The sequence below is a fragment of the Rhyacophila brunnea genome, unplaced genomic scaffold (assembly GCF_057557595.1).
Source record: "Rhyacophila brunnea isolate RB1 unplaced genomic scaffold, BYU_Rbru_1.0 scaffold_38, whole genome shotgun sequence".
Classification (NCBI taxonomy): domain Eukaryota; kingdom Metazoa; phylum Arthropoda; class Insecta; order Trichoptera; family Rhyacophilidae; genus Rhyacophila; species Rhyacophila brunnea.
This window is the reverse complement of record NW_028233048.1, coordinates 2,089,240-2,104,648: the sequence shown is the minus strand read 5'-3', so window position 1 is coordinate 2,104,648 and position 15,409 is coordinate 2,089,240.

Below are 15,409 nucleotides of genomic sequence, written 5' to 3'. Positions count from 1 at the left end.
TATACTTATATTAACGATTGTTTGTCTCTGAGTAGCTTTATCAGTACACATGTCACATTACATAACCGTAAATCGGCTGTTTTCTCATAAGCAGGGGTTATTTATAAGGTATGAATGTGATTCTGTATGCGTTTCAAGGCTAAATATACAAGCATAATACACAATCTGTACTTTTCTATAATATTGCTAAATGGTGTTCTATGTTTTACCATGCTGGAGGCACAGTTAAGCGGCATAAACTGCCAACTCCTATTTCGTTTTTCTTGTCAATGCTCTAGATTATCTAATACTGACTAAACCCTTATGGTATTTTATTTGAGGGTAAATTCGTAAAGGAAATATGTGAAAGGGTTGTCTAAGCCGCGACTATTGATAAAAGTGCCAAATGGTGTGTCACATAACCATACCCTCCTCATAATAAATTCAAATACAACTTTCTTTTGTGTAGCACATCAAGTCTCAATACCTGAATGTTTTTTACAATGATAATAACAGTATTTTAGCCACCAAACTTATAGATTTGACTTGTAAGTGCTCTGGCGATCTGTAAATAATAAAAAAATTTACATAATGTGTACATTAACTACTGAAAAGACCATAATATAAACTACAAAGGTTTTTTTATGCATATTAAAATAAAAATATTTTTATTATATTTTAGTTGTGTTTATATATCTGCTTGAATTTTGTTTGCTGCGGTAATCTAATGGACTGTTTATGTCTATATTAGTATTCAGGTAGGCGTTTTGAAGACGTTACTAAGGAGTTGTATATTAAGGTCATTGATTTCATAAAAAGAAATAATAATGCTATTATATTTTTTTCGAAACTAAAAGGCAAAAATAAAAAATGCCTAAAAACATCGTAACAACACATTATAAAATAATATAGTATCCGAAAATTTAACCGATACATTTTTTGGTAACAATATAAAATATACATCAGCGGATTAAAAAAAAAATCTTTTTACATTAAAAAGAGACAGTAGTTTTGGCTCAATTTACGTATATCGTGCCAATGTGTGTGAGATGCACAAATAAAATTTATGATATCTAACATAAATATTATTTTTTTTGCATATTTTACACAGATGTCGTATAATCTACAATCAATTAAAGGTTTGGCGTGTTTTATATGAAATACTGACGATTTCACTTATTGCGTCTCTTTGTACAATTTAATATCAAATTTAATTGGTAGAAATTAGTCTCTATGTTATTATTGACACATTAGACATCATTATTATAGATTCGTTGCTTTTCAAAGCTATATAGTATGTGTACTATAAAAATGTTGGTCCATGCGCAAATGCATCTTATAAATAAATACCTTTAAAATGGTATAATTTTTTTCACTTTAACTTATAATGTTATCTAAAAAAGCCTATAAATAGACAAGTAAAGTACGCAAAGGTTCTTGTGTGTGTAATATTTAGTAAAGATGCATGAAAAATTTACAAACTCTATATAAAATAGATAATGTTGTCGTTATAAAATATTTTTGTTAATATCAACGATTCGAGTCTTTTTATATAATAATTGGATTATAACTTTTTAAATACATGTCTAAACATTTTATATTAGAAAAAGGATAATATTTGATTTTTTTTATTTTACAAACAACAACTATAAACATAAAGAAAAGAGAATAAGCAAGATTTTTTATGCAGTAAAATCAATAAATAAAATAGAACTATGAGTCGAAAATAATATTTTACTGGAAAAAATCCAAAAATTCGGAAAACGCGTATTATGCGGGCTGTATCAGACAGCGAAAAGATCGATATTAATTAGATAAACGTATATTTAATTTTTATATGTCAAAGAGTCTTTGTACAAAAATATAAAATTATATATATATTACCGAATCTAGTGTTATTTTATAATTTTTATATTTGTTCATATGAAGCAATAAATGATAAACGTAAAATAACAGTCTAAATTTATTAAAATATTAAAAAAAATATAACAAAATGAAAACCTTTTTTTCCTGTTAAATTTGCGAGATATTTATATTTACTTTTTGTAAATTTTATCTTGGCATCTTTTGGGTATTATTTATATTTAAGGATGCTAAAATTATTTCACACATTAAATTGTTGATACAGGAATTTTTTTGTATTATTAGAGATAAATGAATGTTTTTTATCCAGAAAAGTCAAGAACATCATGTTCAAACAATATAAGATACTTAAATATCAGTAGAATCATGTTTAAAATACAATAAATAGTAATTTCTATATTTTTTATATTAATTGCCACTAATTGTATTAAATATATTTGTAAATTAATTATTTTAATGGTTTTTATTATAATAAAATATAAAAATTTGTCATACAGATGAATTTATTTTTTCTCGCTTATATTATATATATTCTATTCTATTGTATTCCATGATATTATGTGCATCTGCTTATGCGTATTTGCAGTACAAAAATACAATAAAGCGTATATATACACGTTTTAATTTTTAACGCAAAACTTATAACTCTTAAGCTTTATATTGCGACAAAAACAAATGGTATACAAATGAAAAATCAAATTTTCATATTCGAAATTCTTATACAGCCTTGTGTTTTCTTGCGAGTATTATATCAGATAAATTGTATATGTATAAATTAAACATAGCCTTATAAGGAAACTTAAGCGGTAAATAGTCTAAAAGTAAAATATATACAGGCTAGCTCTGATATTTATTTTCTAAATAACATCTTTATTTATGTACTCATGGTTATATTCATTTTTATTAATTTTATTATTTAGACGTGGTCAGTCCACTGTGAATATTGCACAACTCCTTGATGTCTATTTTGACACATTCCCTTGATCTATCTTCATCAACTGATTATCTTATCTTTAATGAATATAGTTAAAGTGTCTTTTGAAGGGGAAGAGCTTTTATTTATGCTTCTACTTCGTCCGCAATTTTTAACTCATTAACACTGAAAAACGAATATTACATTTTTTTAAACATTCAGATTTACTTTGTATCCTAAGTTTTACTTATTTATGGGTGATTTTCTTTTTATCGATTATATCTATTTAGAAGTGGTCAGTCCATTGTGAATATTGCACAGCTCCTTGTTGTCTATTTTGACACCTTCCCCTGATCTATCTTTATATACTGCTCGTCTTCTCTCAAATGAGATGAGTTCAAGTGTCGCGCGGAGTGTGAGAGCTTGTATGCATGTTTCTACTTCATCCGGGATTAATACCCCTTTACATATTTTTTATGGAATTTTGTAACCAATCCATGCCCCGTCATGGCATATGACATTGTTCTTGTTTTACATTTGTAAATTTTGACCAGGTTCATTCGCCAAGATGTCATACTTTCTATATTTTTCAATATATCTCCAGTTAAGTTATCAAGACTAGTTATACCTATTTTGAATCAGCGTAAACATATTTCCTTTTTTATCGTTTAGAAAAATATCATGTCCATATCGTTTATTTGCTTTTTCGCTTTATTTATACTGTAAAACAAAAATTCTGCATTTTAGTTTTCGCCGATTTCTTTAATATTAGCCGATCGGATCTTTTTGGTTTTCTTATAGTTGTATCATCTTGATAGGAGAAAATGAAGGCATCTTACGATTGTATTGTGTCTTCGCGTGTACAAATACCCCTACATTTTCTTGCATCTTTTTGCAAAATGATCAATTGTTTTCAAAGCTTCGTTACGATGTGGGCATTTTATCCTCTCACCGAAAAACACATTTCTCTCTTGAATAAAAAAGAATTTTCCCCTTCGCTTGGTTTAATGTTGCCGTCTTGTATGCTTTTTAATGATCCAACAATATCAACCATTTCATTTTTCTTGGCTTCAAAAAATTTTTGGTGTAATGGCTTTTCTTTTATTTTTTTCAAAAAACTATCTTGCTGAATTTTCTCCTGTCTTTCGAAGTCAGTATCTTTATCATGATATGTATTTTAAAGATAGTCTATAATTAGATAGAGATGTTTCTGGTTATCTTTTTCTACTTTCTTAAAAATGCAGCCGTTCTCGATTAGCTATTTTTACTGTTTTCAAGCGAATTTTTACGCTGGTAGATCTTCTTTACGGCTTAGTAAACAGAAAATGAGGCCCACGCCATAGTTTATTATTTTTTATATATAATCTTTGTTTATTACCAAACTGGAGGTTTTTAGAAAATTCGTTTCTTATATCTCTTATCTTATCATCAAGTTTAATGATACCTTCAGGTTCTATCTTAATACGCCTATATGGTAATTTATGAATGATGTTGCATGTTCATTAATGGCTTATTATAAATTCCCAGCTTTAAGTTTAGTCTTACATAAATTTCTTATTCGATTTAGTATTTGTTCTGCAATTATATCAATACTTTCTTGAAAAACGTCCGGATTGCTATTCTCAATAACCTCAAAATATTTATAGGCTGCATGGCCTTCCATAAATGTTCCTATAAAGCGCATACTTCATGGTTAGTGGCATTTTTGTTTTGTTTATTATAAACCCTGCTGCATTAAAAAAGGTATGTGTTTCGTCCGTGATGAGTTTAAGCGTTTCTGGAGTTTTTATTATCTATTTGATGTCATCTATGAAGAGTAAGTGATTTTTTGTATAGGAGTTTATATCGTTTATTACACTTACCCCTGGAAAGCGTTCATTTAATTTCTGCTTAGAATATTAATATACATAACGAAAAAAAGATGAAAGACTGTCTTCGTGTAGTATCCCTTTATTTTTCCTTTATTCATGATTTCTGCATCATTTAATTATAAAGATATACTTCCTATCATTTTTATAAAAGACGTAAAATATGCTAGTAGATTCAAATTACCAATACATGCATGTAGGTGGTTATTTCTATGTGTCAAATGCCTTTTTTACATCAATCAACATTGAATATGGATTATTCTACGCTATTTTTTTATTGCAAAAAGAATAAAACTTGTTCTATTGCCCTTTTTACGCGTCTTTTGTTCCTAACTGATTTTCTGCAGTCACCTTTTCTCACTCTGCTTCAATCCAAATGATTTTGTTTATCGCTTTTGTCGTTTACTTAAATAAATTGGACATACATGTAATTGGTCTGAATTTATAGACTATCTTGACATCTTCTTTTGGTATCAGATATGTTGTATCCGAGTAAAACTATTCTTTCTGATTTTTATTTTCCAAACATTAATCCGAAAATAATTGATATATGAATTTATGAAGAATCGTTTTTTTTAATGAAGGTATTAAAGATTCTATCTGATCCAGCAGCTTTGCAGTTTGTCTATGATTTTATTATTATTGCAAATTAACCTCTGTTATGAAACTTATTTTGCCCTGTTTTGGACAGGTTTAAATGGGCATAGGAGATCGTAATAATTAATTTTTTTGTGATTTTCCGTATATCTTTACCACATTTTAATACAAAAATGTTTGATTTGTTTATTTGACGCTTAGATTACATAATTTTTGTTTTAAGTTAATCCTCTGCGGCAAAAGTCTCTATTAAGTTTAAAGCAGATAATTTCTTCGGTAAAGTCACATCTTTTTTGTACTGCTATATTTTTTTTTAATATTTTGATATTTTCTGTATGAACATTTAACATTGTTTTAAGATGATCATCTATCCTTAGGATCATGTTTCTTGATCACATTATTTAACTTTTTTTTTGTACTTCTAATTCTATAACTTCACTATTTTTATTTTATAAAGATTCAAGTTCAATTCTTATTTAGTATAAAAACACAATTTTTAAACAACTTTTGTTTACTTTTTTCTGTTTTGTTGTAAGGCTTTTGTAAGTCTGTTGTGCGGTTTGTAGCGATACTGCAACATTAGGCCTATTCTTGGGATTCTGGGTGAATGTTTTTGTCCCTATTCTCATATATATAGTTTGAGAATATTGAGATTCAACTTTGTAGCATGGAATGTTTCTTGTCCTTTCAAATATAATGATATTTGCCTTTTTAAAGCTTTCGTATATTTAATTAAATCCCCTTATACATAATTCGACTCTTCTATACCTTCTAAAACCAAAATAAGATGAATCACAATATTTTGCTCTTTTTGAGTTTTATACGTTTTCGAAATGTAATCATTTAATAGCCGACTTACTTCTATTTTGGTCTAATAAAATTTTCTTCACACTTCTTTCGAGTTCCTGTTGGGACAAATATATTGGAATTTTCATTGTAATATTTTTTGTGTTTTTTTTCATCTTAAGCGTGGCATAAAATGGAAGCGTATTAGTATTTCCGCATAGACATCTTAACCCATTCATCTAAAGTTATTTCTGCTGACGTATGAATCTATTCTAATGTAAGATTTTTTGTTTATGTTTTCAAGGAAGTTTGCGCATGTTCCAATGTAAACACATCCTTTTGCTCGATTACAGCCGCAGTTTCGCATGATTTGTCTTGATAGTGCCCAGCTTCTGATTTTCTGTTACTTCATTGTAATAATTTAAATAATATATTCAAATTTAACTTTGAATTGACGAAGAACGGCTGAACTAAAAGTTTTTGGTGAGAGAAAAGTATAGCCAACAGCATAAATAATATGTAGTCAAGGTAAATCAAACAAGTTAAGCTTGAAGAAAAATCATAAATACAAAACCAAGATGCATCATTGGAATTATACATAGTATTTAAGAATTGGGATGCTTACGGAATCATATGCACAAAAAAATAGCATTTAGAAAACACTTCTAATGTATAATTCTTGAGCGTAGAAAATATTCTGCGATGATTTTAGGATGGGTAATTTAAAATAGTAGTAATAAAATATGTATTATAGAGCAATGCTAAGTTTTGTGCGACTAAACATTAAAAGTCAATGGGAAAGATAACCGTAAATAAATTTTGTTTTTTATATCATACAGTGAATGTGATGATTTGGTGAATGGATTATAGAAAGCATCTATTGAATAATTATGGATAGATTAAATAATTGTTTATGGATTATTTTATATATAAATTACTACAGTTATATAACCTTTAAATAATATATTATCCTGTAACTTTTATTGTTGAGCTACAAGTCATTAAAAATTAAATTAAAGATAATTTTAGTGATAGAACGATTAAATAAAAAGGTAATTAAAAGTGCTACTTAAAAATTTATTAAACGATATTTAAATTAATGAATTTCCAGATTTATAATAATTATTTTATATATCATTTAGATTTCAAGTTACTTAAATCAAAAACCACTTTTATACTATAGATTGCTCAATAATATACTTATAACATAATGAATTATTTTTTACTTACCCATAAATGACTTCAAAGAACAACCAACCAACGCTTCCAAAACTACGATCTCCAAGATTAATATTACCAGAGGAAAAAAATATCCAAGCGCAAAATATACTTTGTGATTCCAAAGTAAATATAGATATATCGGTAAAAAAACAAAGTAAACCCAGATGAATACGAAGTTATGTACCGTGATTTTTTAGCCTCCAAACCCGTTTCTAAAATATATGCTAATTTCAAAAATATCGACGTTACCTTTAAGTTATTTCTTAGCAGAATTTCTGTTCTTTCTTCAGGGCTTGTATCAAAGGTTCTTTCCTTAAGTACATATTTTATTGGTATTACAAGCAAATCAAGAGATAGAGTTGAAATTAAATCTAGTAATAATCATGATTTGAACGGCAATGTGTTAAAGAAGATTAAGCTTATCAATAAAAAATATAAATTGAATGATAATAATATTATAGATGCAATCAGTGATGAGGATAAAAAAAGATTCATGTATGAAAGAAGTCGAAAATACGATAATACATGATTTAATTGAACTTACACGGTCAAATGACAGAAATAGCCTTTAACTTTCTACACATGTTATTTTACATCGGTTAAAAACATGTTTGGCATTGGTGAAGGTAAATATGAAAACAATTAAAATATAACACCTTTATTTATTTTTGATTCTGTTTTTGTACAGAGGTGCAAAAATGTAGATCCGAATATCCGATCTCTTTGTATCGATCATCTTGGAAATTATATCGAGTACTTTTCACCTTATTTCTGTCGAAACGTATTTTTAAGTATGTGGAATGTGCTTTGAATGATTCTATCGATTCTGTAAGGAAAAGTGGAGTTAAGTGTATTTTAAATTAATAGAATATTTCTTGCAAATTAGTAAAGAATTAGCCGATTGTAAAGATACATCAAAAATTTTGTTATATCTAAAAGTACAGACAATGGGAAAATAATAATTAGGAAGAAAGTTAGCAAGAATAGTAAAGAGAAAGGTAAAAGAAGAAAGGAAAAAGTTGCAATCGAAGATGATTTCCATGCTAGACTACATGGGTTCTTAAAGAATTCAGTTTTAAAACTCCATAGACTTAGTCTTTCGGATAAATCATCAACAATTCGAAGTTTGTCGGCATCAATTTTTATAAAGCTTTCTTAAAAAGCAATTCCCACGCCTTAAAGAAATAATAAAACGACAACATTACTAAAAAGGGATCTGTGATAACCTACAGAGATATAAACATTTTATTCAAACATATAATACAAGAAAAATAAATTTTAAGTGGACTAAAAGAAATATACAACTGTGACACAAGTATTATAGAAAGAATAGAAATAAATGATGCTTATGTATAAGAAAATATTCGAATTTTAAATTATGCACATTTTTCACATACATAAATTTATAGCCCATATACAGAACAATATTATAAAATTCTCAGCATGGTTATAAGAAAAAAATGATAATGCCGTTAACGAACTTAGAAATCTTTTAAAATCGAATAAAGAAGATTTTTCAAAAGTGGAACTTATTTTGGAAGCTATTATAGTCATCGATGTAGATTATTTTGCGGCTAATGATAAAGAAATCATAGCTATTGTTGTGGGTTTGCACTGTGCTCCTATTAACCTATTCAAATTTATGAAAACAACGTTTGGTATTTTTCCTTCTAAAGTTCATTTTTATATTGAACGATTCAAATTACTTTTTAAATCAAATACTGGTGAAACCTTTCTTGTTGAATCATCTAAGAAACACAATGCTGTAGATGATTCAAGTGATAAAGAAAATATATATAATGCTGCAATTGATTCAAATGATAATGAAATGATGTAAAATGCTGCAAATGATTCCAATATTAAAAACAAATATGATTATATTTTTGAATCCAATTAAAAAAAAAATTTAGCGCCAAAAACGATTTTAACGATAATTTTCTGATTGAATGCATACGGAATTTCGATATTTTTGATTCTATAACCTAATAATATCTCCTAGAATTAAAAATACTTTTGTCTCTGAAAAATGACAAAAAACGATTTTGAAAGCATCGAAAACCCACCTAAAATATTTTTTATTATAAAAACTAAATGCTCTCAAAATAAAATAAAAGAGTTGGAAACTAGTTTAAACTCTTTTCTATATTGCTATGAAACTCTATAATCAAAAAATACTATTGATGATGTACACGAACACGTTTACGAATATTCTACAGCAATTCGTTTATTTATACCAATTTGAAAAATTCAATCGTGATATTTTTAAAGGAAAGGCTGGTTATGGACAAGGTTAAAACAGGGCAAAAATCACAAAACGAGATTATTTAAAGTAAATCTTTTGACTTTAGTAAAATGATGGAAGAAAGAAAAAAAATCTATAAATCAAATTAGCACTGAAAACGAAATAAATGGTGTAAATGCACGTGATTTAGATTATCTAAAAAAAATATGATTACTTTATTCCAAAATTGCTTTTTTGGTGCCTAACTATATGAACCTTCTATTCTACAGCTAAAACAAAACGTATTGCGAGACGATTTCAAAATTAAAGCAATGTGATGAAGAAATTATTGATGGTTTCTTTACTATATAAAAAATATCGATGAAGATGACCATATATGTAAAATAAAGGCACTGCATATTTTGTTGCACAAAAGCTCTTGGGGACAATTAAAAGGGAATCTAAATTGTGAAAAGACGACGTTTATTCATTTATACGGAATTTACCATTCTCGAACGGGGTATTTAATTGGCTTAGAATACTTTCACATAAGGTGTAGTTATATGATAACTGCCATGTTCATTTTTTAAAATGTTGAGCTCTAAACACGCTTGTATTTTAGAAGAATCAATTCCAAATAAATGCGGGCATAAAAATTTGCTGGTTAAAGAATCTAGTTTTTAGGAAAGTTCCCTCTATAAAGATGATGAGGAAATCATTAGGCTTTCAATCAAACAAAGTTCTACACTCTCAATATTATAAAAAATAAAAGAATGTCAAATCCAAAAAATTATACCATATTCAAAACAAACTTTTAAACATCGACGTCATAACATATTATCAAAATATATAAACATAATATCATCCAATATATATTTTATCTACATCATTCAGAAGAAAAGGGGAAGGGATGTAATTTAATATGAGGCACAAATTTTCAATGTGTTTACTACATAAAAAATTGTGTAAGTGTAATAATATAAGAATAAATACGGGCTCGAATACCCAATAATAAGATTAAGAGAGCCCTGTTTCAAATTAGTTGTTTTTATCAATTTATATGCATAGTACGTCTGGATGAAGATTCTTATTGGAAAGCCATAGGGTACAACCAAACAAGACTTTTGTTAAAATAGCAATAGCATAAATCGAATTCAGATACTTGTATGAATGTCGCTAGTTAATAACAATATATAATGCAACATTTTTCAAACTAAACTGATCAATCTCTTAATTGTATTTTAATACATTATGAAATCAATCAAAAAAATTTTAAAATACTTTGATCTAATACAAGTTTTAATGGGCTAAGAAATTAAAAATCAAACTTGTTCTTTATCATAAGAATTTATAAAATTTTGCATATGCGCATATTGTGGTTCGTAAAACAGATTGTGTTATTGATTAAGCATGTTAAAGATAAAAATTGCAATATTAAAATTTTTTGACGATATGTAAATGGGTGTAAATTAACGCCGTAGCAACAATTAAATCCTAATAAAGATTAATGATATTGAACACACTAATTGGGACACTGATACGGGGAAACATTCCAATCATACATATACTACCTTTTATTCTTTGCTTTGGCATTCCAGAGTTGAGTTGAATTACTTGAGCGCCACAATCAAGTTTACGTTCAAAGCCAAAAGTCTTCTGATACTTTGGACCTACTCACAGTATTTTTTGCATCCATTGAACCAAGGCGGCATCAATCATTAGCTTGATAATTTAATAATTCTTATTGCGTGTAAAAGATTGATCCTCTAATCATATAAATTGACCATTTTAATTTAAATTTTTACACTACTTTAAAATTTTCGCATAACGATTTTTTTTTCCTAGTATAGGATGCGATTAAGTCTAATGAATATAAAAATACAACAACCGTTCATTCAAAAATTAAGCCAAACAAATCCTATGCTATTTATAAATATAATATTAAACAATAAAAAGGCAATTTCATGGATAATATTTGGCTGTTGTTTTATGCTAAATAGTGATTGACATCAACTACATATAATTTATACGTTAAGCAGTTTGGAATTGCGACAGAAACAAATACACACAAACAATGTTATTTTTCAAATCCTATGTAATAATATGTCTCGAATTCTTTTTTGAGAAATGATTAATTTTATTAACTATGACGCTTATAATTTAAATATAATCAATCTAAAGTTCTGTTATACTACTATAATTTATAAAAATCAAATTAGCACATATAAAAAATAACTGCAAACTATAGTCGCATAAAAAAATGTATCTAAAAAAGTTCTAAGGATATCTTTCAGTTTTATAAATTTTATTGTAATTATGAATTAATATATCTGGAGTTTTGATTTTTGCTATATTGTGAAACTTTGAGGGATTTGTTCATAAAAATTGAAATAAAGATTGCAAAAATTTAAAATAATATAAATAGAAGATTTATTTTAGATATTTTGGAATGTTATAAGATCTTAGTCTATGTGATGTTGAGAGATTTTTGTGATAAAATTTTTTGCTGATCTCTATTGAAATCGTTGATTTGCATGTTTATTTATTTTATCTTAGTATGTGACATAAAATTTTCATCTAATACATGATATTTGTGTATTATATCTCAAATATTAATATGAAGTCATTATATAGAATATGGGTGGTATTATAGATTCTCTGTATGTATCGAAATATATATTAAATGCATTTAATTGTGATTTTTGTCGCTTGCCTTAAGAAACTGTTACGCTTTAGCGCTATTCTATTCAAAAGAAATGTAGTGATTTATATTGAAAATCACCGGACTGTTTCATCTATACATTAAATACAAAAATGTATCACAACTGTAGTAAAAATGTAAAAGCTAGGCTAAAATATAATTTGGATTTTAATCTTGCAAATACCTGAAGTTATCTGAAAGGTTTGAAGGCACGACTCAAATCTAAGTATTTCATATAAATATAAGATGGAGGAAAACCCATTGATAGATAGGTCATGATAGATGAGGGGTATCTAAGAATATGTAAGAGAAGAGGATAAAGCCAATAATATCTATATTATTTGCCGCGGGAATAAAAAAAACATTTTTTTTCGATTTTTAAATATGGAATTAGAATACCAGAAATTACCCATTACTATTAAAATGTCCTCAAATTCGTTATCTTTTACCCATATATTAATAAGGCGCATTATTAAAAATAGAAGGCAGAAATATAAATTGCAAATTAAAATTTCTAAAATATGATATATTAACACATAAATAAAACATTTATTTGCCCTATTACCAGGCATTTTTGGGGCTAAAAAAAATATTCAGTTGTGATTTTTAGTGAAAATATATAACAAATTTATACCTTTAGATAATATTTTCTTTTTTTATTGTCCCAAATCTAGCATATTTTTAACAAAATGATCTTTATTAGTTGCTGTATCACATTTTTTATTGATTTAGTTACGTCGTGTATTTACAATATTATTTTAACAGCAAATTACACCATAATTTGCACAAAAAGGGTATATTTTTTCAAAATTTTGCATAGTTAATGATTCCGGAATGAGTAAAAGCAGACCTGCAAGCACTCCCCATTTTAAAAACACCTTTACTCATCTCTGTTTAGTGAAGAACGACAACAGATATAATTGGATCAGAGGGGGGTGTTAAAAGATGCATCAAAGAGTTGTTGAATGTTCCTAAACGGCTGACCACGTCTAAAATTATTAGATATGTAAAAAGAAACTAAAGCCAATAATAAAAAAAAGTTGTTCTTAAGAAACAAAAAATCAAGGCTAGAATATCTATATTTTAAGTTATGCATGTTTACCGCATACATATTCTTACAATGCTATGTCGGACTAATACATATTCTATTTATCTGATATTATAGTCGCAAACAAAAAACATACTTGTATATTTTTTGATACAGACGAATTTTTGAATAAATATATACTATTTATATTTTTTAGCGATATAACACTTAAGAGCATAAAAATAAGCAAAAAAAAAATTGTGCATATATAGGCTATATTATAAATATTTGCTGTATTTGCGCATAAGTAGTGGCACGAAATTTTATGTTATACAATCGTATCCATACTATCTAAGCGCGAAAAAATATGAGCATTGTAGCGCGAAATTTTTTATATTATTATAATAAATTTTTTTAAAATATTTTATTTGCCAAAAAATTTAAATACAACTAGAATATAAAATATTTAAGATAACAACATAAATGGGTGTTTATTGTATTTGTAACATGACTATTTTTTTACGATAGTCTAATATATGGTTTATAGTCTATGTTATTATAAAAATTTGGAGAATTATATGTTTATTTGTTTCTCCTTATACTTCAAAAATTCATGTAACAACAATGCAATCAGAAAAATCTATTTTAGCATAGTCATAATAAAAATAAAAAGATGGCAATAAAAATTTGACATTTGACCGTAAATCTTCGATTTATTTTTATAGATAATCATTAATATCTCTAATATTTACCAGACATAAACCTTGTATCATAAAAAAATGTATTTTTATATATTTAAAAATTTTAAAACAGTTTTTTTACGTTTACTTTGTATTTTTTTGCGAAAAAAAAATTAAAAAAAAAACACCAGATTCGGTAATCTGTATATTATATCAGACAATTGTGTTTTAACAAAGACTCGTTGACATGGCAAAATTGAATTGTACATTACTTAAATTTATGAAAAATTTTCGCTGCTTTTATTACTAAATATTACTAGCTCATATATGCTTGATATGAAATTATAAAGTCATGCTGTCTAATTTACTTATTTCCTCTATATGTATTTTGTGGTCTACGCATTTATAAGTTATATTTCAAATTGCTGTTTTTAATACTAAAAAGATCAAATATTATCCTTTCTATTATATAAAAAGTTTCGACTTGTATTCTGAGAAGTTTTGTCTCATATTTTTATATAAAAGAGTCCATTTGTAAAAATTTAATAACTAAGTTAAAGAAAAAATTTTATATTTATATTGGTTTCGTGTATTATTTTTACATTTAATACCGTAATTTATATGCACAAATACATTTACCACAAACTATATGTTTTTCTGCTTTATTTTATCAACGTTGAAGAGAATAAATTTATAAATATAAAATGATTTTATTATTGCAAAATGATTGCGTTTAGGCCACTATTTTTTATGCAATTTCTAATTAGATTTTCTTAACAATCACTTTATTTAAAAGATATAATAATGTGGCGATAATATAAAGAGCCTATGTTAAGCAATTAAACTTTGTCTTAAATTACTAAAAAAAAAATCTTAGTAATTTTGTCTGTATTGCCTTTAAAAAAAAAAGAGCTATTTATTGTAATTTATGACAATATCTACGTAAAATATGCTTAACGTTGATATTTAAGTTTAGGTATCACAACTTTGCTAATGTGCACTGTCTAAAAATACGTATTTAGCGCGATATTCGTATATGAACACAAAAAAATTATATTTAAGTTTATAAAGCATTTTTTTATAGTCCGCTGATGTATCTTATTAGACATGAGACCATATATATCAAAAGATGTAGGGATTGGAATTTGCCGTAATATTAAATATAGAAAATCGTGTATAATTGATGTTAAGAAGCATTTTACATTCTTACTTTTTATTTAGTAAAGAAAAATAGAGTTCTCGTTTTTTAAATAAAATTCACAACCTTAATATTTCGATCCTTTTTATATTAATCATTGAGGCAATTGATTAGAAAAAAAGACGTTCTCTGTACATTAGATTACCATTGTCTATAAATTAAATAAAGATATATATTAAATAAACTAAAATAAATTATTTTATTTTATATAATTTATGATTTCAAGGAGTTTTTTCATAGTTTGCGTATATGTTCAGGATCACTATACGTATAGTTTACAGAACATTATAACTTACAAGAAAAATCGTAGTAAAACCTAGCTAATTTACCTTTAAGAAACTGACATTTTTTATTA